This window comes from Balaenoptera musculus, chromosome 3 (assembly GCF_009873245.2).
Source record: "Balaenoptera musculus isolate JJ_BM4_2016_0621 chromosome 3, mBalMus1.pri.v3, whole genome shotgun sequence".
Lineage (NCBI taxonomy): Eukaryota > Metazoa > Chordata > Mammalia > Artiodactyla > Balaenopteridae > Balaenoptera > Balaenoptera musculus.
The window spans coordinates 99623200-99648890 of record NC_045787.1 but is presented as its reverse complement, the minus strand read 5'-3'; positions in this window follow the sequence as shown (position 1 = coordinate 99648890).

Genomic DNA, 25691 nt, shown 5'->3' with positions numbered 1-25691 from the left:
CAATAAAAGTTTATTAAATACTTAATCACTAGTTTATTACCTACAGATTTCTAAAGCTGGCTTAAATTAGAATGTTCCTGGCTGATAACAGTCTCATATTTTACTTTTTCATGCGCATTTTATGAAGGGCATTTCAACTTTTTAATTGAAAACAGTAAATTTTAGGGGAATTTCCTCTTATTCTACTTCTTTCCACAAGTCTCAAGGGGAGGGATGTTTCTTCTCTGGTATTTTGCTTCCTTGGTTGGTCCCTCCTCTCTAGCACCTCTTCTATTCTACTGGCTTCTTCCCCTCAACCATCAGAGTCTCAGGTGTCCTCTGTCTTAAAAACAATCTGTATACGCTGTGTGCACCCACCCTCTTCTTCATAAAGAGGCGTCTAAGCCACTGCCCCCATTCTCCTCATATCTCCCTTCATTTTAAACATTCTCTTTGCCTATCTTCTGGTTCCTATCCTCTTCTCTCACTGAAGCATCATCTTACAACATCATGAGTGCCATCCTGATCAACTCACCCTGGAGTATTTCTCAGTTCCCATCACCCAAAATGACTCTGGTGCATCTAACACTGTCACCCTCCCACCTATTAGAAATGTTCTTCTCTCTTAACCATCCCACTGAGAGTACAAATTCCTCAGCTTGACTTCAAGACCTGATAAATATAAATATCCATCCAAGAAGAGTTCAAAACCTAAGTCACAGCCTGCAGTTCCTGACGTGGATGCTGTTGGTCACCAGCCTGACTGAGAGGGGAGAGATGGCAGTTGGTTGGCAGGGAGCGCTGTATTCTGAGACCTAGAAAGAAAGAAAGGAGAGAGATTACTCTTGTAGTTTGCCAGTTCTTGAGGCAGGCAGTTTGCTACTGAGTTCTCCCTTTTTATGGAATTTTCTGTCTTTCCTCACTCCCTGATTTCCTACAGAGCTTTGCTGAGATAGAAACTTGATTACAGTAATAACATGTGAAAGCTTTACCTAAGAGTTGGTCAATATCAGCAAGACCAAGTTTGTTTGCCTTGTAGGAGCTCTCCCTAAACTCTGAAAGCCTTAACTCTTGGGGCAACATGTTCCTGTCACCCTAGAGAGTTGCCTAATGAAGCTGGATTGAAGGCACAAGGTAAGGAACATCAGAAAAAAGACAATATTGTCCAGATACCCACCCTAGTCTGACTCTGTACGAACCAAAACGAAACTTGATAGGAAGATCATCCTCTGAATCAGTAGTTTTCAACTGGTGGCGATTTCCCCCTCCACCTTCAGAGACATTACATTTGGCAATGTCTGAAGTTATTTTTGGTTGTCACATATGGGTTTGGGGAAGTGCTACTGGCACCTAGTGGGTACAGGCTAGGGATGTTGCTAAACATTCTACAACGCACAACAACAGCCCTCCACAGCAAAGAATTATCTGGTTCAAAATGTCGATAGTGCCATGGTTGAGGCTTGTGCTCTGGATTCTCCGAGTGTTCAAATGAGAATGTTGCCTTTCCAGAATAGCTTGTGTTAACAGTTCTTTCCAGATTCATGGTGCATAACTAAGGGACTACATTACAAATAAAGCAGCAGGCATGGAGATTTTAAGCAGCTTAGTCATATTTCTACAGCCAAGTGAGGAAACCTTTGAAATGTGAATGTAGGCCCTGCCCGATGGGCTTTGGAGCTTAGTCTCTTTTCCACATTATCTGCCCCAAACTACGCGGCAGACATTCAGTCTTAGGTGACTAAGGGTGAAATCACTTCTGCAACTCAAAAGCCAGCTAGAGAAAGTGCAAGGACAGAGAACTGAGCTGTCTTCCCCAGTGGAAGCTATAATGGAACTAGAGTGGGTGAGAATAAAGTTAGGAGATGTCTGAATTGTGGGCAAGTGCGTACACTGAGGTATGAGGACAGAGCCCGGTTACAGGAAACTGCTAAGACAAGGTCAGCTGGGCTGGTCAAAGGCAGCCACACCGAAGTTTGTTTCCAGATAAAGCAAAGACGGGCAGAGGCTCTTGTGAAGTGATGACCCCAGCTAGACGAACATGGTCTTAAGCCATTCTGCCCATGAATGTGCCCTGTTTCGTATTGTCCTTTGGGCCGCTAGCCACCCTGCTCCCCTGTCCACCACAGCTTCCACCCAATAAGAAGCAACTTCTCTCTTCCCCTCTCACTTCCCGAATGTTCCTTCTCAGAGCAGCTGCTCAATACACAAACAATGAATTTTGAACTTTATGGCTAGTAAGATATGGCTTTTGGTTCATACTGTTATTATTAACTATATATGTTGCATCTCTCCAACATCAGACTCAGATGAAAATGTTTATTTTCTATAATTGTGGAGTCCCTGATTTAACAAATATTAGCTATTTCTCTAGTCTAAACTCTAGGCCACTTCATTTTAGAAAAGAGGTTTCTAAGGTCTAGAGGGAGAAAATGATCCATCCAGTTTAATGTGGAGTCAAATACACACACACACACACACACACACACACACACATATATATATACTCATATGTATTCTTTCTCACTCTGTCTTTTGATATCATTATTCATTTTCTTGAATGGGATATATATATATACATATATATAAATATATATATATAAATATATATATATATGTGTATATATATATATAAACATGCAGAAAAGTTTAAAAATGAAAAAAGGGTATACACAAAGAATAACATTTTTTCCCATCCTAGACTCACCAGGTTCCCACTTCAGGACCTCCTGCAGCAGCAACCTCTGTTACCAGTTTCTTGTGCATTCTTCCAGGAAGTCTATGCATTTACAGAAGTATACTTATGTGTGAATATCCCCTTCTGACCTGCAGGTTGATGCCCTTTCCATTCCTCTCTATGGCCACCACAGCTTCTATTGCTCAAGACCAGCCATGACAAAACAGATGACACATTTGTCCTGTTGAAGGAAAACTTGGTGATTCAGACACAAATTGTTCCGTACACCTTTCATCCTCATTACCAGGTAACTTTGCCAAGGTCAAGTGGTGACATTCTGATTTACTACTAAGCAGACTGAATACAACTCACATTTGATGAGAATCTGAAATTCAAAGAAAAAATAAATATTTCCTTGAGTTTCATAATCGAACTTGCTTTTTTGCTTTGTTGAAAATATTATTTTCCTTTTGGTTCAATGAATATGGTCTATCTGAAGGAATGAAAACAAGACCTCCCCCAAACCTCCAATTAATCACTAAATCTTTAAATTTAAGATCTAGCTTGACCACATTCCTGAAATCTCCATTTAGCAGCTCAGAGAGCAAGGACCAAGGAGACTCACTGTTTTCACTGGCCAGATTAGGTTGAGCCAAATCCAGACTCCAGGTATGAAATGCAAATTTGGCTGACTGTGGATTTGTCATTTACTAGAACCTGTATTCGAATAAATCAAAGGTACATTTCTCTTGGCTCTTATAGGGAGCCTTTTAAATGGTGACTTCAGCCCTCCTAAGGATTTTGTCCAGGTTGCCTGAAAGTGAACAATTTTCACAAGTTTGTTTTGGCATCCATGGCATAAATTTTTACTGAAAGTCACAGTTGTTTTAGTGGGCACCACAGTCTCCCAAGAGATCTCTGTAGAGGCCTCTCAGCCAACTTGATGAGAACTATGTGCACCTAAAACATGCCAAGTGTTGTAAGGACTGACCTGCCCTCCAACTCTTTGCTCGTATGTACACGACCACTGACTCATTTGTACTTTGGATTTAAGGACACGCTCTTGAGTGTGTCTGCAGCATTTCCAAAATCAAACAGCCATCTCTATACTGAAGATTCTTCTGTTTTTGTTTTTGTTTTTTTTCTGCAAAGATTTCTGTTTCTCTGGAGTTACACCCAATTTATTCTATCATATCAAACAGGTAAGGCAATAGCAAGATGGGTTCATTGGGAACATACATTTTCCCTAGAATTAAACAAAATAAAGATTTGGTTGGGAAGGATAGGAATGTAGCCCCAAACCCACTCTCAAAATGTCCTTTAAACAACCAGTGGGAAAGATCATTGATTTAGGAGGCTTCAAACAAATATGTAGAGGTATTTTGAGACAAAAAAGGACATCTGTTATTTCTATACTACCACAGGTAAATCATCACATAATCACCAGGAAGTCAAACCAAAGTTGGCTTAAATTGGAGTTTACAAGGTACTTGTCCCATGATTGAGAGGTCCCCCACAATTTTCCTTTACTATTTTTTTCTATATGCCATTTTATCCTTGTGTTATTACTTTGTATGATTGGAAAACTTGTTAGAATTTTACTTTATGAAATACTTAAGAAGGCTTAGCTTATTAATGGCTCAACATTGAAACAACATAATTCTCATTTAAAAAATTAAACTAAAAACCTCTAAACCAGTTATTTCATATTTATAAACAACTTTCTTAACAAATTTTCAATAAGGCCAGAAAACTAATGTATAGCAAGGAAAAAAAATGTACATGAAAATAAATTTTATTTGCGGCTTTCAGTGAAAAAATGTTGCATACCAACCAGAGCAGAAAAGAAACCTGCTATTTTACAATTTTCACCTTCCCTTCAATTATACTAGCTTTAATATTTTTCCTTTGAATTCCCCTGGGTTAGACAGCACTCTTAAACCTCAAGATTATAAAAACAAGAAACCATTCCAAAATCACACAGGTAAAGTCTCAACCTGCTGTTAAAAATACTACTGATGAGGTCAGTGCTTCCTTCTCTGGGCGGGTTTCATGGGTTACATGAACCCAGAGAGCCACAGTTGGTAACACTGAACAGCAGGGAGCATGGCGTTCTGCACCACCTTTTCTCCAGAGAAATACTATGACAGATCCTGGGAGTTGTTCCGCCAACAGTCATTCACTACCTCATTTTCCCTTTCCTCTTTCCCACTAAAGAGGCTAAGAAAAGGAAGATTACTTTCCCATCCTCCCTTCCACCTGGGGATAGCTATGTCACCAAGCTCTGGCTAAAAAGACATTAGAAAAAGTTTATAAGGGCAGTGCTTCTCAAGCTTTACTGTGTATGAGAATTACCTGGGGATCTTGCTAAAATGCAGAATCTGAGTCAGTAATCAGGATAGGGCCTCGAATGTCACATTTTACATTCCTAGGTGATGGACCATGCTGTCATCTGAGGACCACAATTTGAGTAGCAAGATGTCAGAGGGCTTCTGGCAAGGATTTTCCCCCTTGATTTGGACAGAGGTGTGCAAAGAGAAAGCTGCTTCCTGTCCTTTCCTTCGGCTTCCTGCTTTGAATAGGATTGAAGAAGGAGGTAGGTATGGGGCTGTGTCAGCTATCTTGCATCAAGAGGGATGGAAACCAACAAACTGAGAACAGCAAAGTAGGAGAATAGAAAGTGTCCAGGTACTGTAATTATTTTCTTTTTCTCCATTTCACTCTAATTCAATTCTAGTTCAGTATCTTCTTATATCTGCAACATTCTTGTTAATATGATCAAAGAAACTCAGCAAGCTTGAAAAGTATCTGTAGGTGGGTACACAACTTGGGCTAACCAATGATCACCCTAAGACAAGTGTGGAGGATGGATAGACTGCGTCTATTAAATCATTACATGCAAAAGGGCCTATGGAGACTCCCAGAAGAGAAATTATCTGAAGAGAAGGAATCTTTTAGATGCATTGGTTTATTTGGGGTACTCATTGCCAGGACAGAGGGTAAGGATGATTCTGAGCATAGCCCCATTTATATCTGTAACTGTGGTCTAGCCACCAAGATCTCATATTTGAGCTCAGAGACAAAGAGGATTGTAATTTAAAAAATGAATAAAAACTAATACAAATAAGATTTTTGAGTGTATATGGCATTGCTATATTGATGCTAGAAGCTTACATGACAATGTAAGGGGGCATTTGTATTAAATGCAACAGTCAGAGCTTTGGTTTAGGTGCCACTGTCATTGGCTTAGGGCACTGCCATCTTGGCTCAGCAATTGCTGTATTGTGGTAGAAACACCTCGGCTGTGCATTGTTAAAAGAGCGACTACTTTGTTCATTGCCATTGCCATAGTGATTTGGAGCAAAAGAGAAGATCACAGATGGTACATTGCAGACAAAAGATTTGGCTGCAGAGCACAGGAAGAGTTTCCTCGAACTTTCAGGACTACTTTGGAAGAATTTGAGGGTTACTAGCTTTTCCACAAAACAGGTGACATGTGGCTAGAAAAAGACTGATTTGTAATCGTCCATTTTCTTCTTGTTATGATTATAGAAGTTCATTCTTCATTCAATAGTTCTCACAATTCCACATTTCCCAATGGCTATTGTATGGATATGGTTCAAATCAAGCCTGTTTGGTTCCATCTTCCACCAGCTATTGCTCCCATCTGAAAAAGGCACACATCACTTTTGTTCACATTCCATTGGCCAAAGCAAGTACAGCCTTAAGGAGGGCAGGGAATGAAGATAACTACCATATGCCCAGAAGGAAGAAAATCAGAATTTAACAGTAAAATGACTGCCACAGTACTTAAACAGTGAATTACTGTTTAATTACTTAAACAGTGACTATCAAATGTCATATGCTGGGACTGGAAATATTAGTTATGATGATTTTTATAACCAAATCAAAATTAAATTACTCCACCTAATTTTGGGGGTAACAACTGCATTAATTACCATCCTCCTCACCTAGCTCAACTCTTCGTGACTCCCTAAGATACAGGTTGTGCCTACTAATGTATGACCTAATAGCCAAAGAGTATGAAGGAAACCATGATTCTTCTGGTCTATATTACATTGAAAAATTGGCCATGTAACAAAAAAAGGTCTCACATCTGATGTTTATAAGAAGTTACATTTCAAAAGTACTTTCCAGTTTCCCCTAGAATGGCTATTGTGGACAGGGCTCAGATGAGGAAAATTTGTGAATAGGGTATGATTTGGAGCCATTTCATTATTGTTTGGAGGTAATACCTTCTTTCCACTCTCTACTCCTGCTTTCCAAGTCTTCTACAAGTCTATGATCCACACTTAAGTTTTCAATTTTCTAAAGAGAAACCCTTATTAGGAACTGTTTTCATTGAAATATTCACAATCAAAATTTAACTCTACTGTGACACATTCTTTAAGGACACAGCTCTTTGTTAATCAATATGAAAAGATAATCTATTATAAAGTGTTCATGGCCAAAAGGAATAGAATCCTTTCCACTAACAAATTTACAGATTAACATAGGCTTTCAATACTTGAAGCCAAAGGAGAGAGAAACAATAGGAATTTCAGTGTTCAGGAAAAGAATTATGGGATACCTTGCTGAATACAGCTTCCCTTGAGGGTTTCCCTCAACTCACTTCATAGATCTTGAAATGATACTTAAAACATAAATAATATCTTTTTCATTCTCCTGCTATTAAAATAACCTAAATGATACCATCTGATGCTGGCAAGGGTGTAGTTTAACTGGTCCTCTAATACTTTGCTTGGTATTAGGATAGGATGACTTTTGTTGGAAAGGAAGCTTGGATTATCTGATCAACAGATATGTCAAGGTTTAAATCTGATTGTTGATGAATGTTAAGCAAAATGCAAAAGAAACCTTCAAATATTCCTACACACGATCCCCTCTGCAGGCACACTGCTTTCTTTTTGTTTTTTTTTCACCACACACATTCCCTTGCTTTGTGGTCTTTCACATGCCATTAGTAGTGCCTGAAGTGCATTACCCTCTTTCCCTATCCCACCCGACATTTTTGCTGACTAGTTCTTTATTCTTTACGCTTTATTTAAAAGTTACTGCTTCTAGGAGGCCCTAGAAGTTTCTGTAATTAGAAGGTTGAGCCCCATCTATGTGTTTTTATAGGATATCTATGTCCCCCATCAAAGTACTGTCTCTTCTGTAGACTAGTCTGTACCACCCATAACAAGGAAAGCTTTATCTGGACAGGGATGGTGTCTCCCTTGGTCATTGTTGCCTTCCTAATATGTCAGTAATAGTACTTGACATACTGCTCAAAAAGGATATTTTGAGTAAATTAATTAATATATTTAAATTGTAAAATATTATCTCTTCCTAATATACTAATTGGCTGTACCCTTGCCTGATGTTAGGGTTTCAAATTTTAACTATCGTAGTAAATCAATAATAAATAGATATACACAGATATACTCTATTAGATTTAGATCTAGACAAATTAATAGATAGTCTATAAATAGATAAATAATCCCCCATTAAGTTAAACAAAATATGTAAAAAGCTATAAGCACAAAGACTCTCTTAAGAGTCTTGTTTATCAAACTTAAATACCAGATGTATTTCATATGGTCACCAATAGGGAATTATTTAAATAAATTATAGTGTGCCTCTGAATACAATAATATATAGTCACTGAAATGATGATTATAAAAAAGAGGGTTGAAGAGACTACGTCATAACTTGGAAAAGCCTTATGATAAAATGTTAAATAATTACAAAATAAGACACTAAATTGTATGGACATCATTATTATAGCTATGTGAAAACATGCATGGGAAAATAAATAAATTAGTGATTGCATTAAAGTGGTGGATTGTGGGAAAATACATTATATTTTCCTTCGGTTCATATTTTAATTCATGTGACTATGTTACTTTTATAACTAAAGTATGTAATAAAGATGTTCATGACTTTAAAAGCAAATTAATATACATCATGGGTGACAAAATAAGAGTTTGACTAACCATTATGATTCAAAGTTTGAAAGACACAATGCTAATAATGGAAACTAATGTTTACTGGATAAAAGTAGAGATTTTACTTAGTGTGACAAATTAAAAGGAAATAAATTACTAGTTTGATAACAACTGTTTCTTTGGCAGAGCTCTTTTTGCCCAATAGAATGAAGACGGCTGCCTTGCTTACCAAGCAGGGAGGAAATGCAGAAGAAATGGAAAGGTAGAACAAGCAAATAGCTAAACAAGGGAGTGTTTCAGCGAGGAAATAATCATGTCAGGACTTGGCCCAAAAGTAAATGGACTTGCGAAGAGAAGTGTTCACAGCATCTATTAAATGCACACTCGATCCTCTCCATCACAAAACAAAACCCATCTGTTTAAAATTAACATTTGCAATAAACATTTTAAAGGAAGAAATGTAGAAGGCAAATATATATTGTAAAACAAAATCTACACTCTTGGGATAAGTAATATTTCCTTCAAAAGAATTGCAGTGCTCCAGAGCTTATTCTTTATACCAGAAGAAATAACAATTAGATGCACAGTGTTAACAGAGGCATATTTAGTTCTTTGAGAGGAAAGACTATTAAGCTGAGACTCAAGCACATGATTCCATTGTTTAGCATGCCAAACCTCCTTAGATGTAACTGACAAAAGAAAAAAATATGTAACTGGAGTGTATCCTAAAAATTAGAAACACAAATTGCACATCTTAAAACCATGACTTAGATATATTAAATTGTTTGGCTACCCTAAGAAGTTATTTGTCAGGAGCTTCAACACAGAATCATGATTTACTAATTTACATTTGGACACTAGCATTAAATGAATGTATAAGCATGTTTAAAAGGATGTATTTGAGAGAGCAAGGCTGGGGCAATAGAATACTAAAGGTTTAAATTGAGGGTTTTTTCCCTTTTTCAGTATTTTTATGGCTAGGTTTCATGCACATGGACACAGACCATATTAGATACTTAGCAAGTGAAAAGAAAAAAAAAAACTCCTGTTTTTTATACTCCTGTTTTTTAACTGTTCCTGTTTTTAAATATCTGTGTTGAGAAACACACTTTAATAAGCCTGTCCAGTTCAGAAAGAGTGGCCTCTTGGTCAACGTTGGATGGTTGGGAGCTGTGGTATCCAATATAACAACCATTATAATCGCCACATGTAGCTATTGAATGTAAATGTTAATAAATTAAAATTAAATGTGAAATTTAATTCATTTCTAGTGCTCAGTAGGCACATGTGGCTACCATGTTGTATAGAGCAGATTATCGAACATTTCCATCACCACAGTTGGAGAGTGCTGATCTAGGGAAAGCCTGAGAGAGGAACTACTCTATAGGAATCTTAGATTCGAGGGACCAGTAAAACTCTAAAGAAGTGGCAAGGAGATGTGAAGGGTGGGGATGAAAGCTGCAGTGTGGGAGAGGCAAGGTTCTTATTAGAAAAGGGGACCTGTTGGTTATAGAAATGTCTGGAGTATTTTTACAAACACAGGGCTTTCCTGGTGGCGCAGTGGTTGAGAATCTGCCTGTCAATGCAGGGGACGTGGGTTCGAGCCCTGGTCTGGGAAGGTCCCACATGCCACGGAGCAACTGGGTCCGTGAGCCACAACTACTGAGCCTGTGCGTCTGGAGCCTGTGTTCCCCAACAGGAGAGGCTGCGATACTGAGAGGCCCGCACACCGCAATGAAGAGTGGCCCCCGCTCGCCGCAACTAGAGAAAGCCCTCGCACAGAAACGAAGACCCAACACAACCAAAAATAAATAAATAAATAAATTTATTTTTAAAAAAAACAAAAACAAACACAGCTAATACGCAGTGTGAAGTGTTCCACCTCATCCTATCCATACCCTTTGTTCCAAATCTTCAGGAAATTCTCCCACACACACAGCAGTATTATTTAGGGGAGTATGAGTCAGTGTCATAGACTGTAGGTGAAATGAAAAGTGGAGATTAGAAATTCAATAGAAACAGGAGCTTAAGATGAAAGATGAAAGCCAGGAAAAAATGAAGACATTCCCCCTCCTCCCCTTACTTCGACCACCCCCAAGTGAGAACCTTCAGAGAGGGGCTTACATCAAGTTTTATTTAAACTAATCAAAGGATAGGCAATCCCAACTGATCCTAGAATTACTTCAGTTTGCCAAATGACACAGGTTATTACACATGAGGGGAAAAAAATTATAAATTACCGTTCCTTTGTCTTTATTTCCTGAGAGACAATAAACATTTTCTTAGGCAATAAGAAGGATAAAATAAAGAACCCAAATGCACTTTTCTCCATTTATTCAGCTGAGAAAAGGCTTAAGTTAAAAAGATATAAAGATAATTCTTTTTTGAGGTGGGAATTCCTTGTTTGTTGGTGAGAGATCAATTTTGGAAACTTTCCTCTTAGCTTTATTTTATCTCTGTCTGCTCTTTGCTACCAGTTTCAGAAACGTTAAGAATAGAAAGGGCCTTCCTGCAGAGCCTACTTTTTGAGGTAGATGTTCCAACTCAGAAATAAAATAAGGTTTATGTCATGAGGTTTCTGGGTTATCAATACCAGAAAGTCTGCTAGCTTTTGGGGTTGGGTGCAAGCGTGACTGATTGTTTTTTTGTTTTTCAAAAACCAGTAACATCCACCATATTAAACAGGAATTTGATGTTTATTTGTGGCTTTTTTTAAAAGTCTTTTGGTCAGCCCTGCAAATAATGCAGACTTCCAAAATTAAAGGAATACCAAAATAACTGTGGCATTTCCTCAGTTGAGCAGAATGGTTTCTTCAGAACAGATTTGCTGCGTAAACACTGAACATTTTCTTTCCCTCCAGTAACATCTGTGAACAAGTTTACCACTTGGGAAAATGAAGGACTAATAACTACATCCAGACATGGGTGGGTACAGGTGCTTCAACACACAGTTCCACAAACACATCCCAGTTCTGACAAGTGGGCTATTTCCGACCGACCTCTTAAGACTTCAGTCACACTGTGCATTTGGCCTGGGAGAAGGGTGACCTGCTGGCATGGCTGTCAGCATCATCATCTAAAGGGACTGACTTTTTACTGGCAGAGTGCATTCCTGAACATATTGAGTCTCTGAACAGAGAACATCAGCCCAACGATTTATTAAAAGCAATTGTGTGTTTCTTGGGTCTAGCCAAACATTTGGTGCATGTTATACAACCCTCCAAGACCAAACTTCAGTCGTACTTCTTTGAAGAAAATCTTCCCCAAGTAGCCCAGATTTTGATGAGCCTCTGATTTCCCATGGCAACCATTGTCTGGAAGGTTCATTGGACACTTAACCATGTACTGCCTTGTGAGAGGCACCGCTTCCACTTGTAATAAAAGTTATTTAAAAATTTTATTCTATTTAATTTCTCTCATTTAAAACTTTCTTCTAGCTACCCTTCATACTCTTTAATGGCAAAGATAGCTTTTTATATTTATTTGTTTGCTAAATAATTCTTAGTATGATAGGTTGTACCTAATAGGCCTTAATACATTTTTGTTGATTTTTTAAATCATAATGCTGCATCAAACATATATATACACATGAAAATCAATACCATAATCAAAATAGTGAACATGTTATCACTTCTAAAAGTTTCCTTGTCCCCTTTGTATCCCTCTTTCCTGCCCCTCCATTCAACCTGAATCTACCATCCCCAGACAACCAGTGCTAACCTTCTGACACTATAGATTAGTCTTCATTTTCTGGAATTTTATATAAATGGAATCATATAGAACATATGTTCTTGCATTTAGCCTCTTTCACTCAACATGATTTTGAGATTCACCCATGTTGTGTGTTCATAAATAGCTCAGTTCTTTTTATTGCTGAGTAGTATTCCATTGTATGGATATACCAAATTTTGTTAATCTATTCACATTTCATAGATATTTGGGTCTTTAATCCATTTTGAATTTATTTTTCTGTATGGTGTTAGGGAGTGTTCTAATTTCATTCTTTTACATGTAGCTGTCCAGTTTTCCCAGTACCACTTATTGAAGAGGCTGTCTTTTCTCCATTGTATATTTTTGCCTCCTTTATCAAAAATAAGGTGACCAAATGTGCATGGGTTTATCTCTGGGCTTTCTATCCTGTTTCATTGATCTATATTTCTGTTTTTGTGTCAGTATCATACTGTCATGATTACTGTAGCTTTGTAATATAGTATAGGAATCAGTAGTGGGATTCATTCCTTCAGTTCCGTTTTTCTTTCTCACTATTGCTTTGGCTATTCGGGGTCTTCTGTGTTTCCATACAAATTGTGAAATTTTTTGTTCTAGTTCTGTAAAAAATGCCATTGGTAGTTTGATAGGGATTGCACTGAATCTGTAGATTGCTTTGGGTAGTAGAGTCATTTTCACAATGTTGATTACTCCAATCCAAGAACATGGTATATCTCTCCATCTGTTTGTATCATCTTTAATTTCTTTCATCAGTGTCTTATAGTTTTCTGCATACAGATCTTTTGTCTCCTTAGGTAGGTTTATTCCTAGGTATTTTATTCTTTTTGCTGCAATGGTAAATGGGAGTGTTTCCTTAATTTCTCTTTCAGATTTTTCATCTTTAGTGTATAGGAATGCAAGAGATTTCTGGGCATTAATTTTGTATCCTGCTACTTTACCAAATTCATTGATTAGCTCTAGGAGTTTTCTGGTAGTATCTTTAGGATTCTCTATGTATAGTATCATGTCATCTGCAAACAGTGACAGCTTTACTTCTTCTTTTCCGATTTGGATTCCTTTTATTTCTTTTTCTTCTCTGATTGCTGTGGCTAAAACGTCCAAAACTATGTTGAATAATACTGGTGAGAGTGGACAACCTTGTCTTGTTTGTGATCTTAGAGGAAATGGTTTCAGTTTTTCACCATTGAGAACGTTGTTGGCTGTGGGTTTGTCATATATGGCCTTTATTATGTTGAGGGAAGTTCCCTCTATGCCTGTTTTCTGGAGGGTTTTTATCATAAATGGGTGTTGAATTTTGTCAAAAGCTTTTTCTGCATATATTGAGATGATCATATGGTTTTTCTCCTTCAATTTGTTAATATGGTGTATCACATTGATTGATTTGCGTATATTGAAGAATCCTTGCATTCCTGGGATAAACTCCACTTGATCATGGTGTATGATCCTTTTAATGTGCTGTTGGATTCTGTTTGCTAGTATTTTGTTGAGGATTTTTGCATCTATGTTCATCCGTGATATTGGCCTGTAGTTTTCTTTCTTTGTGACATCTTTGTCTGGTTTTGGTATCAGGGTGATGGTGGCCTCGTAGAATGAGTTTGGGAGTGTTCCTCCCTCTGCTATATTTTGGAAGAGTTTGAGGTGTTAGCTCTTCTCTGAATGTTTGATAGAATTCGCCTGTGAAGCCATCTGGTCCTGGGCTTTTGTCTGTTGGAAGATTTTTAATCACAGTCTCAATTTCAGTACTTGTGATTGGTCTGTTTATATTTTCTCTTTCTTCCTGGTTCAGTCTCGGAAAGTTGTGCTTTCCTAAGAATTTGTCCATTTCTTCCAGGTTGTCCATTTTATTGGCATAGAGTTGCTTGTAGTAATGTCTCATGAACCTTTGTATTTCTGCACTGTCAGCAACTGACTCTTATATGGGTAAACATACCTCAACTGGTAGGAGCTCGCCCGACTGGAGAAAAGCCTGATGATTGTCCACCTTTGGCTAACTGTGGGCACCAATCTGTGCTTTATGGAGAGGAGTGGAAAAGATTGGCTAGTATGGCAAGTTTGATCAAATAGTCCTAAGTTAATAGAGCTTCTTACAAAATCATTCACAGCAAATTCATTGTATCATAGGAGCATTTTTGTTTTTACAGTGCCCACCAGCAGCATCCTTTATCAACAAAGTCAACTCTGTTTTCATTTACTTGCTTTGTAGTGTTCAGTTCAGGCACAGTATATACAATCCTATTGTGATTTTTTATTGCTGTCTTTATTTTTTATTTAGCCTTAGTCTAGCTTTGAAATACTAAGTTCTCTTTCTTTTATGTACATAGGGAACTTTTAGCCAAGTTTTTTAGTTATCTCCAGCTTGCTTTTCTGGGACTGTTCCTTATTTTCCTGTCACTGTTTATCCCACCTTTCATCTACTCCCTGGATCAGTACTATACCATCTTCTAAACTTGATCAGTTTTTCAAAATGTTTAACAATCAGTAAGGCAGGGGCGCCTATCTATCAGATTGAGGGCTGCTTATTGCTAGGACAGTGTCATCCAGGTTCTCAGCTGGGCTAAATTTTAACCTTTTAGATGCTGGATCATGGGGAGATCCAGGTGGCCTATGCAGCAGAAACACAGTCAGGAGGTTTAGAACAGCAGCTATTTACCTAGAAGTATTGTTATTTTATTATTTTAGCAAGTACAGCTAAACCTGTGTGTGTTTACTGTATATAAGCCAACAAACTACAGAATTTTCTCACAACTCTAAGGCATTTTCACTGTGTGTTTATGCAAACACAAAAATATTGATACATAGGCACACTAATATAACTCTCAAAAAATGTTTCTACTGCCAACTGGACAGCTTCATGTAAAAGAATGAAATTAGAACACTCCCTAACACCATACACACAAATAAATTCAAAATGGATTAAAGACCTAAATGTAAGGCCAGACACTATAAAACTCTTAGAGGAAAACATAGGCAGAACACTCTATGACATAAATCACAGCAAGATCCTTTTTGATCCACCCCCAAAGAAATGGAAATAAAAACAGAAAATAAACAAATGAGACCTAATGAAACTTAAAAGCATTTGCACAGCAAAGGAAACCATAAACAAGACGAAAAGACAACCCTCAGAATGGGAGAAAATATTTGCAAATGAAGCAACTGACAAAGTATTAATCTCCAAAATTTACAAGCAGCTCATGCAGCTCAATATCAAAATAACAAACAACCCAATCCACAAATGGGCAGAAGACCTAAATAGACATTTCTCCAAAGAAGATATACAGATTGCCAAAAAACACATGAAAGGATGCTCAACATCACTAATGATTAGAGAAATGCAAATCAAAACTACAATGAGGTATTACCTCACACCAGTCAGAATGGCCATCATCAAAAATCTAGAAACAATAAATGCTGGAGAGGGTGTGGAGAAAAGGGAACCCTCTTGCACTGTTGGTGGGAATGCAAATTGATACAGCCACTATGGAGAACAGTATGGAGGTTCCTTAAAACACTAAAAATAGAACTACCATACGACCTAGCAATCCCACTACTGGGCATATACCCTGAGAAAACCATAATTCAAAAAGAGTCATGTACCACAATGTTCATTGCAGCTCTATTACAATAGCCAGGACATGGAAGCAACCTAAGTGTCCATTGACAGATGTATCGATAAAGAAGATGTGGCACATATATACAATGGGATATTAGTCAGCCATAAAAAGAAATGAAATTGAGTTTTTTGTAGTGAGGTGGATGGACCTAGAGACTGTCATACAGAGTGAAGTAAGTCAGAAAGAGAAAAACAAATACAGTATGCTAACACATATATATGGAATCTAAAGAAAACAAAATAATGGTTCTGAAGAACCTAGGGGCAGGACAGGAATAAAGATGCAGATGTAGAGAATGGACTTGAGGACATGGGGAGGGGGAAGGGTAAGTTGGGACGAAGTGAGAGAGTGGCATAGACATATATACAATACTAAATGTAAAATAGACAGCTAGCAGGAAGCAGCCACATAGCACAGGGAGATCAGCTTGGTGCTTTGTGACCACCTAGAGGGGTGGGATAGGGAGGGTGGGAGGGAGACGCAAGAGGGAGGAGATATGGGGATATATGTATACATATAGCTGATTCACTTTGTTATACAGCAGCAACTAACACATTGTAAAGCAATTACACTCCAATAAAGATGTTTTAAAAAATGTTTCTATTGCCAAATTATAATATGAGGAGTTTTGAAAAAAATCAATATGGCCATTTTAATAGAGAAAAGTAATTATTTTTCGACCTCCTATCATAGAAGTCAAGTATTAACAATTCTACCCTGAAAATGGTGGTAACTGGAAAATATTCTTTTTTCTGATGGAAAACTTTATTTAGGATTGAAATGGTTTTATTTTGTTTCCATTAATATTGATCTAGTTAAATCAATACATTCTAAATTCAGTGATAATAATTAGGGAATTCCCTGGTTGTCCCGTAGTTGGGACTCAGGCACTTTCACTGCCAGGGTCTGGGTTCAATCCCTGGTTGGGGAACTAAGATCTCTCAAGCCATGCGGTGTGGCCCAAAAAAAAAAAAAAAAAAAACAAGGAGAGCTTTAATATATCTCTCTGCTTGAGCATATATTAGAGCTGACCATACCAAAGAAATAAAAGTACTAAAAAGTACTAAAAAGTGTGAAACATCACTTCTGGTCATGTTTCACTTGACTAGAAATATTAAGTTCATGACAGTCTTCTCTCATTTCTGGAAATTTTTATTCTTTTCACTTAAAAATGTGTTTGTTTTCAAGTATTTATAGATAAACTCTCATGCTCTTATGATTTGTTTCAAAAGAATTCAGTGGAGGAGTGGAGGAATAGGGGTTATAGATGAAATGAGATTGACCATGTTTGATAATTGTTGAAACTGGTTGGTGGGTACCTGGAGGCTCATTATACTATTCTCTCTACTTTTATATATGTTTGAAATTTTCCATAATAGAAAGCTTTTTTCTCTTCCATTTTCTGTTTATTACTTTAGGCATTATTATACTTATGTTTCTAATTCACTTTTTAAAATGGAAAACAAAGATCATTGGAAGAGTATGTATCCAATTAATATAAAATCAATCTTAAAGGAATGAGTCCTTTAACATAACCATTCCAGCCATCGTTTGTAACTTACTCATAATGGTCATTTTTATGGTAATTAGAGACATTATCTTGGGCTCATCATTACAGAGTTAACAAAATTTAGAGTATTGCTATTTATTCATTTAAAAATGTTAACTGAACACCTTCTATGTACCAGGAACAGTGTGGTAGGCTCTAGGGTTATCTGTGGTGACTGAATGTGTGTATTCCCTCTTTAAAATTTTGGTGAGGGAAACAGAGAATTATCAAATCTGTGCTGGATTTTAGCTATTTTCCTGTTTAGGGGAGCCAGGTGTACAGTATGCCTCATTAAAATTTTGCTAAAGTTTTGCTTTCTAAGAAGAAATATACTATTTATAAGAGTAACATATTTTTACATTCTGATTATTTTAATTTTATTTATTTTATCTTTCATATTGAAGTATAGTTGATTTACAATATTATATTAGTTTCAAGTATACAACATAGTGATACAGTATATTTATAGATTATACTCTATTTAAAATTATTACAAAATAATGGCTATATTTCCCTGTGCTGTACAATACATCCTTGTTGCTTATTTATTTTATACATAGTAGTTTGTATCTCTTAATTCCCTACCCCTATTTTGCCCCTTTACCCTCTCCTCTCCCCACTGGTACCCACTAGTTTGTTTGTTTTGTAAACATTGTTAACAAAACAATGTTTCTGTTTTGTTATATTAATTTTTTTCAGATTCCACATATAAGTGATAACATACAGTATTTGTCTTTCTTTGTCTGACTTATTTCACTGAGTATAACACTCTCTAGGTCCATCTATGTTGTTGCAAATGGCAGAATTTCATTCTTTTTATGGCTGAGTAATATTCCATTGTGTATATGTGTGTGTGTGTGTATATATATATATATATCTCACCTCTTTATCCATTCATCTGTTGATATATAATTAGGTTGCTTCCATATCTTGGCAATTGTAAATAAGGCTGCTATGAACATTGGGGTACATGTATCTTTTTGAATTAGTGTTTTCACTTTCTTTGGATATATACCAAGAAATGAAATTACCGAATCATATGGTAGTTCTATTTTTAGTTTCTTGAGGAACCTCTATATTGTTGTCCATAGTGGCTGCACCAATTTACATTCCCAACAACAGTGCATCAGGGTTCCCTTTCCTCCACATCCTTGCCAACACTTAAGTCATTTGTAGCCTTTTTGATGATGACCATTCTTACAGGTGTGAGGTGATATCTCACTGTGGTTTTGATCTGCATTTCTCTGATGATTAGTGATGTTGAGCATCTTTTCATGTGCCTGTTAGCCATCTTATATTTTCTTTGGAAAAATGTCTATCCAGGTTTTCTGCCCATTTTTAATCGAGTTATTCATTTTTTGATATCGAGTTGTATAAATTGTTTATATATTTTGGATATTAACCTGTTATCAGTCATATCATTGGCAAATATTTTCTCCCATTCAGTAGGTTGTCTGTTTATTTTGTCAATGATTTCCTTTGCTGTGGGAAAGATTTTAAGTTTAATTAGGTCCCATTTATTTATTTTTGCTTTTGTTTCTTTTTCCTTAGGAGACCGATTCAAAAAAATATTGCTATGATTTATGTCGAAGAGTGTTCTGCCTATTTTCTCTTCTAGGAGTTTTATGGTTTCTGGTCTTACATTTATATCTTTAATCCATTTTGAACTTATTTTCGTATATGGTGTGAGAAAATGTTCTAATTTCATTCTTTTACATGTAGCTGTCCAGTTTTCCCAGCAGCACGTATTGAAAAGACTGTCTTTTCGCCATTGTATATTCTTACCTCCTTTGTTGTAGATAAATTCATCTTAAGTTTGTAGGTTTATTTCTGGGCTCTCTGTTCTGTTCCATTGATTTATGTGTCTGCTTTTCTGCCAATAACATATTCTGAGTGTTTTAAAATTTGATTTCTATAAATAGTTTATTATCACAGTGGGATAGATGAATAAGATAAATGAATTAGCTTTTGGAACTGCTCTCATTTCTAACATATAAAGAAGGTAAGAATATTAATTATAGAATGCTACAGCAAAAAAATATTTTCAGCTGGGTGGGAGGCTACTGTCAGGTCTGGGATTTGATTTTGCTCTACTTACAGAGTAAGATATTAGCCTGTTACTGTTTCATGGGTGCTGGCTGAAGACACCAGACTTTGATTGGGAACACAGAACTCCATTACTCATGGCACAGCAAAGAGTATGAGTATCTGCATATTTACACTGGTTCTCCTGTCCCCAAGTCCCATCAACATGAACCAATATGCTCAGGTCGATTTGGATTTGATGCACACAGTGGGTTTGCATCACAGCTAAAGTACACTGACCTTGAGGAATCTACTGCTTTTTTAACAAACAGTAAGCAAGCCTATTCTTTGTCTGGGGAAATACACTTACCTCAGATCGAAAGTCTAATTATATCTTAGACTAGAACCTAGGTTAGATGACATATGCAGTCACTCCCAACTCTGATATGCTAATCACTCTGATCAAAAATTGTGTTTTTCTGTTGAAGTCATTAGGCAGAAGTGTCCCTCGTTCCATCACAATTTTTAAACAGGTATAGAAGATAAAATTTTTCAGTAATAAATTTCACATAATTTCTCATGCTGAGACCACCCCCCATTCTGCCTGATGCCAAAAACTTAAAGTAAAATTCAGTGATTTCACAGATATTTAGGTTTAACACTCAGTTACAATGGGCTGCTCCCTTTCCCTGAGTTCTGTTGCTCCTAGGGCTTACACAAATGCTGCTGTTGTATGAGTGAGCATGGGGGAAGGGGAGGATGTTCATTTCCTCACCTGCTCAAGTTCTAGGCTGCCTTCCTGTTCCACACATCACTCTTGTCATGTACAAACAGGTCATATGCAGAATTCCCTTGGATTGATGGTGAAGTCATGAGAAAAAGAGAAGAGCACACTAGGTAACAAACAAAAGTATTACCCTCCCATACAAGGCTAATTAAATATCGCTTGATGGTCAAAGGTACTAGGGTGAGGGAGGGAAATAAGACGCTAATTTTTGTAAGGTTGAGAGTCACTTTTCTCCAGATTTCTTTCCTCATATAGGAAGCCCAGCATGGAGTACATGTATAGTTGTGCATACCATGTTTCATAGCAAAGCAGATCTAGAAAAAGAATAAGCTCCTGCACGTTACTCACAGTGACCAGGAGAGGGCACTTAGCACAAATGAATGAAATAATTCTGCCAACACCTGGTTCTAAAGCGTCCTCTTTGGCTCTACCATTTGTACAAATCAATTTATTTTATGTGTCCATTGCAAACTCCTTTGGAGCTAAGGATAATTGCAATTACACATTCTTCTTGATGACTGTCCTCAACTATATAATATCCCAGGTGGCTGAGATACTCATTTTTCCATAGAGAGCACAGGAACAAGTCCATATGAATATGAAAAAATTTCAGAGGGAAGAATTTATTTTGGTAGACAATTTCTCAAAATGAGCACTTTAGAGGAATTAAAATGTGTTTGAGCAATCTTTCAGAAGAGGGAAAACACACTTACTGAAACCTTCCTGTAAGGAAAGACTTCTGATATGCTCTCTTTCCTCCATTTCTTATATATATATATATATACGTGGTTTTGTTCAGATTGTGAGCTCAAAGAATTCACCTTTGAACACACTAAAACAAGGGAAAGAATACTATGCTATCATAAAACAAAATGAGACACTGCATTTCCTAGGGAAAAAAAAAAAACCCTTGAATTCTATGTATTTCCTTTTAGGCCTACCATAGACAAACAACAATAAATTGGCCAACCATGTTCTTCAGGCATATAATTTTCTTTCTTCCCAAAGTGAACACTCCCTGGGAAAATACAGATAACTTCTAATTTCAAAGTCCTTAAACACAAGAAGAAAGTAGGCCACCTTGACCAGAGCACAAAATAATTTTTTCCAAGAGGACTTGAATGAGTACCTCAGTATCCAAGGAAAAAATACATACCAAGATTTTTTACTACTTTGTTTTGATTCATTTTCAAATACTTTTTATAGCAATGGGAAAAAAATATCGATGAATCGGTTTTTCCAAAACAAAGCCATTTTGTCTTTTAATTTTAGCCTGAAAGTGGCTCCTCGTCGTAAGTATTTTAGAAATAATAACACTGTGGCAGAGAGTAGCTGAGAGACTTGCTTGTGGACACCTAATGTTTCCAAATTTGGGAGTAATATTTCCACCCACGAGGCATTGAGTTTTTGCTATGAAGTCACCTACAAATTCCAAACTGTTTCTGTCCTATTAGATATAAAGAAATGTCAATAATCCAAAGAGATTATGGTTTAATTTACATTTAGTTACTATAACCAGCTTTAGTTTGGGAACCTAATTCTTTCTGATTCAAAGGAAGTACATTTTGCTCTTGGTTGACAATTCACTTTCCATGTCACTAATAATAATAAACAATAACATTACTGAGCGACTGTTTTGTGCCATCATCCTCTCAACTATCTTCTAAGATAGTTTTTATTATCCCCATTTACAAAAGAAAAAACTAAGGGAGCTCAGAGATGTTAAGTAACTGTCCCTGAATACAGAGCCATTAGTGGCAGAGGCAGAATTGGTACCAGCTGTATCTGACTCCTAACCCTTGCTGTCTCCACCATGCCTCACTTCTTCTTAATTGCATAAATTATTTTACCAAATTGAAACACAAATGTCATTTTCTGTTAATAGCAACAGTAACTACTTTCTTGACTTTCTATTTTTTCAATTTTGGGCAGAAAGGCATTACAAAGTGAATTAATTTTTTATTGCATCTGGTAAGAATCCAGAAAGTACTATGAATTCTTACTATAAAAAGTATACCTATATGACTAGGCCGAGTACACAGTACTACATACATTTTCTAAGAGATCTTGTTTTCAATCAATATTAAGGCACTTTGTCTACTTATTTATTTCATTTTAAACCAAGGTAAAAATCTTGCTGTTGGATACAATACTTAATAATCTAATAGTCAAGTTCTTGAAACAACAATATACAGTTATCTGAAAAAATACAGATTTCAGAAGGTTTAAGTAGATTCCCTCAGAAATCTATTCATGTGCTTACACCCAGAGGCCCACACAATTTTTTTAAATCAGTTTCACACACTTTACCAAGTTCAAGCTAGGTGATATAACAGGCTTTAGAAAATCTAGGGCTTATTTTTAAAAGGTCAGGCACATAAAATCTCAGAGGTGTGTACAATCCTTTTGAATAGCTGCCGTCTTCCTGAGAGCCATCAGCATCAAAACAACAGGCAAGGTTTTCCACGTGGTCCCTGGTTGCCTGAGCCATTCCTTGGCAGGAGTGCTCAAGACCAGCTGAGCCTTGGGGAAAATACCCAGAAGATAGATTTCTGGGAGCTCCAAGCCATCTCAGACTAACCCCTGCCTCTGGTTCTGTCCCTCTCCCGTGGGTTGTAGCCAAAGACCCCAGCCTGATGCATGTGTTGAAGACTGTATGGGGCTGCTGTGCAGTCAGAGTGCTAGTCTGTTGAGCAGAGGCAAGGGCCAGCCTTCCCTAAACGTCTCCCTCCCTCCTTGTGGACCTGGATCAAGTCCTGCTCTTTCAGCGGGGAGCTGGCCCAGGGGCTGCCTAGCTGGGGGGCATGGCGGGAACTTGCATTCCCTCTGACCAGTCAGCCCACTTGTTCTATTCAGATGACTACCCCAGTGCCTTAAGGGAAGGAATCCACCACACTTTGTCTGCTGGACCCACCCCAGCTCTGTCCTCTATACGGGGGTTGCCCGGGGGGTGGCTGTGGGGAGATGTGCCCTCCGAGGACCCAGCCCAGGCTCCCAGGCACCTGAGCGGCAGCGCTCCCTCTGTCCTCACATGCTCCTTCCATCCCCGCCTGCTCACCTCTGAGGCCTGTGATTTCGGTAGCTCCAACCACTACCTCCAGTCTTCACCCTTTCTGTAGTCAGCACAGTAGAGCTGATCCAACCCCAGCTTCTGCACTTTCTGCCTGTGTGACATTGGAAATGACTTCCCCTCTTGGCTGAGCTTCACACTTTCTGCAGGATACAAATGACATGTGACATTGTGGAAGTTTAACTTATACAACATATCAAATCAACATTTATGTCTCAATAGAAATAATAAATTAATAATAAAAGAAAATAAAGCTCAACTCTGAGGAAGCAGCTTGAAAGGCACTGATAAATTACTGGACCGCGAGGGACACAAGGCAGACAGAACTGTTAAGCTGTTATCGTCTCAAGAAAGCAACATTGCATAAGTTGCAGAAATGGGAAGGTTTTTTTATCTAGAAAGGAAAGGAAAATGGGATCCCAATCTCACTCTTTACACCAAAAAGACTACCATATTTTAAAATACAGCAATAGAAACCATAAGTGAAGTGAAAATAAGATTCTGCCTAGAGTAACAGTACTGTGAACAAATGAGGGTAATATTGGTAACAGAGCAAAATAAAGTTTATTTCATTAATCTACAGTTAACTACCATAAATCAAAGTGAAAGGACTAACAACCCAGGAGATAAAGGATATGAACGCTTAACATGACTGGAAATACAAATTACTTTTAGACTTAAGAAAAGATGTTCAAAATCACCCATAGTAAAAGAAAAGCAAATTAAACCTATAAGAAAAATAACCATTACCCTTTATCAGATTGATAAAGATCAAAATGTTTGATAGTACCCTGAGTTGAGCAGGATAGTACAGGAAAATAGGTGCTTTCAAATACTGCTGATGGGAGTAAAAACTGAAATCATCCTTTTGGAAGGCAATTTGGCAGTGACTAACAAATTAAAAACACACATACCCTTTTATTCAAAAAGTCTCTTTTTAGGACTATATCCTGCAAATATATTTAAATATGAGAAAAAAGCTATCTGTACAAAGATATTCATTGCAGCATTTTTTAATAATAGCAAAAGCTTGGAAAGAACTTAAAGATGTATAAGTAAGGCTAGTTACACAAATAAAGCTCTATATAGACAATAAACACTGTGTAGATATTAGCAAAATCAACAAGGCCATACTGCTTTACTAATATGTAATTGTCACCAAGACAGTCAGATGGATATATTTTTTAAAAAGCATAAAATAATCTTATGGTGCTATCTTTTTGTGTTTTTAGGATAAATATTTGTGTATGCTTGTATATGTATGTACATATACATAGGGGATTAAATAAGAAATTGGTGACAGACACTCCAGGTAAACTGGTATCTGAGGGGCAGGGGTGAAGGGGCAATTTATTTTTTACTATATATTCCTTAACTGCACTTTTTAAATTTTATAGCATATGTGTGATTTGCTTACTTTGTTTTCTTTAAGAGTAGGGGCTTTGTGGTCAAACAGCTTTGTATGAAGTCCCATTTCTACCACTCTAGACAGATTACTTAATCTCTCATCTTTACAATGAGGATAATCCACTAAGTAGAAAGTGTTTGCCGGTTTTTTTTTTTTTTTTTTTTTTTTTTTCTAAAATTAATTAATTAATTATTTTGGCTGTGTTCGGTCTTCGCCGCTGCGTGCGGGCTTTCTCTAGCTGCGGCGAGCAGGGGCTACTTTTCGTTGCGCTGCACGGGCTTCTCATCGCAGTGGCTTCTCTTGTTGTGGAGCTCGGGCTCTAGGCACACGGGCTTCAGTAGTTGTGGCATGTGGGCTCAGTAGTTGTGGCTCGTGGGCTCTAGAGCGCAGGCTCAGTAGTTGTGGCATGCGGGCTTAGTTGCTCCGCAGCATGTGGGATCTTCCCGGACCAGGGACCGAACCCGTGTCCCCTGCATTGGCAGGCAGATTCTTAACCACTGTGCCACCAGGGAAGTCTCTGCCATTTTTAAAAGGGAAAATTTTAAACAACAGTAATTATTTGCTTGTAGTAGATTTTCAGTCATTATGATGGTATAAGGGATACATGGGGCAATGGCTACCTAGGTGGCATGACAGTTGTTTTGCTACCCAGAATTCCCTTCCCTTCTTCTGGCAATCATATTATTCGTTTGGAGAACTACCATCTGCCCACTTCTCAAACCATTTGTTTTGAGTGGACCCGATGCTTGATACTGAGGGTTGACATGGAACTTAGACCTGGCCAATGAGAGCTTTGCATTCCTAGTCATAGTAAGGTAGAAGCAACAATTTGGGAAGACTGTCATCAGCATACCATGAACAGTGATATTCCCAATTGCACCTCTTTCTTCCCAGACCCATATATA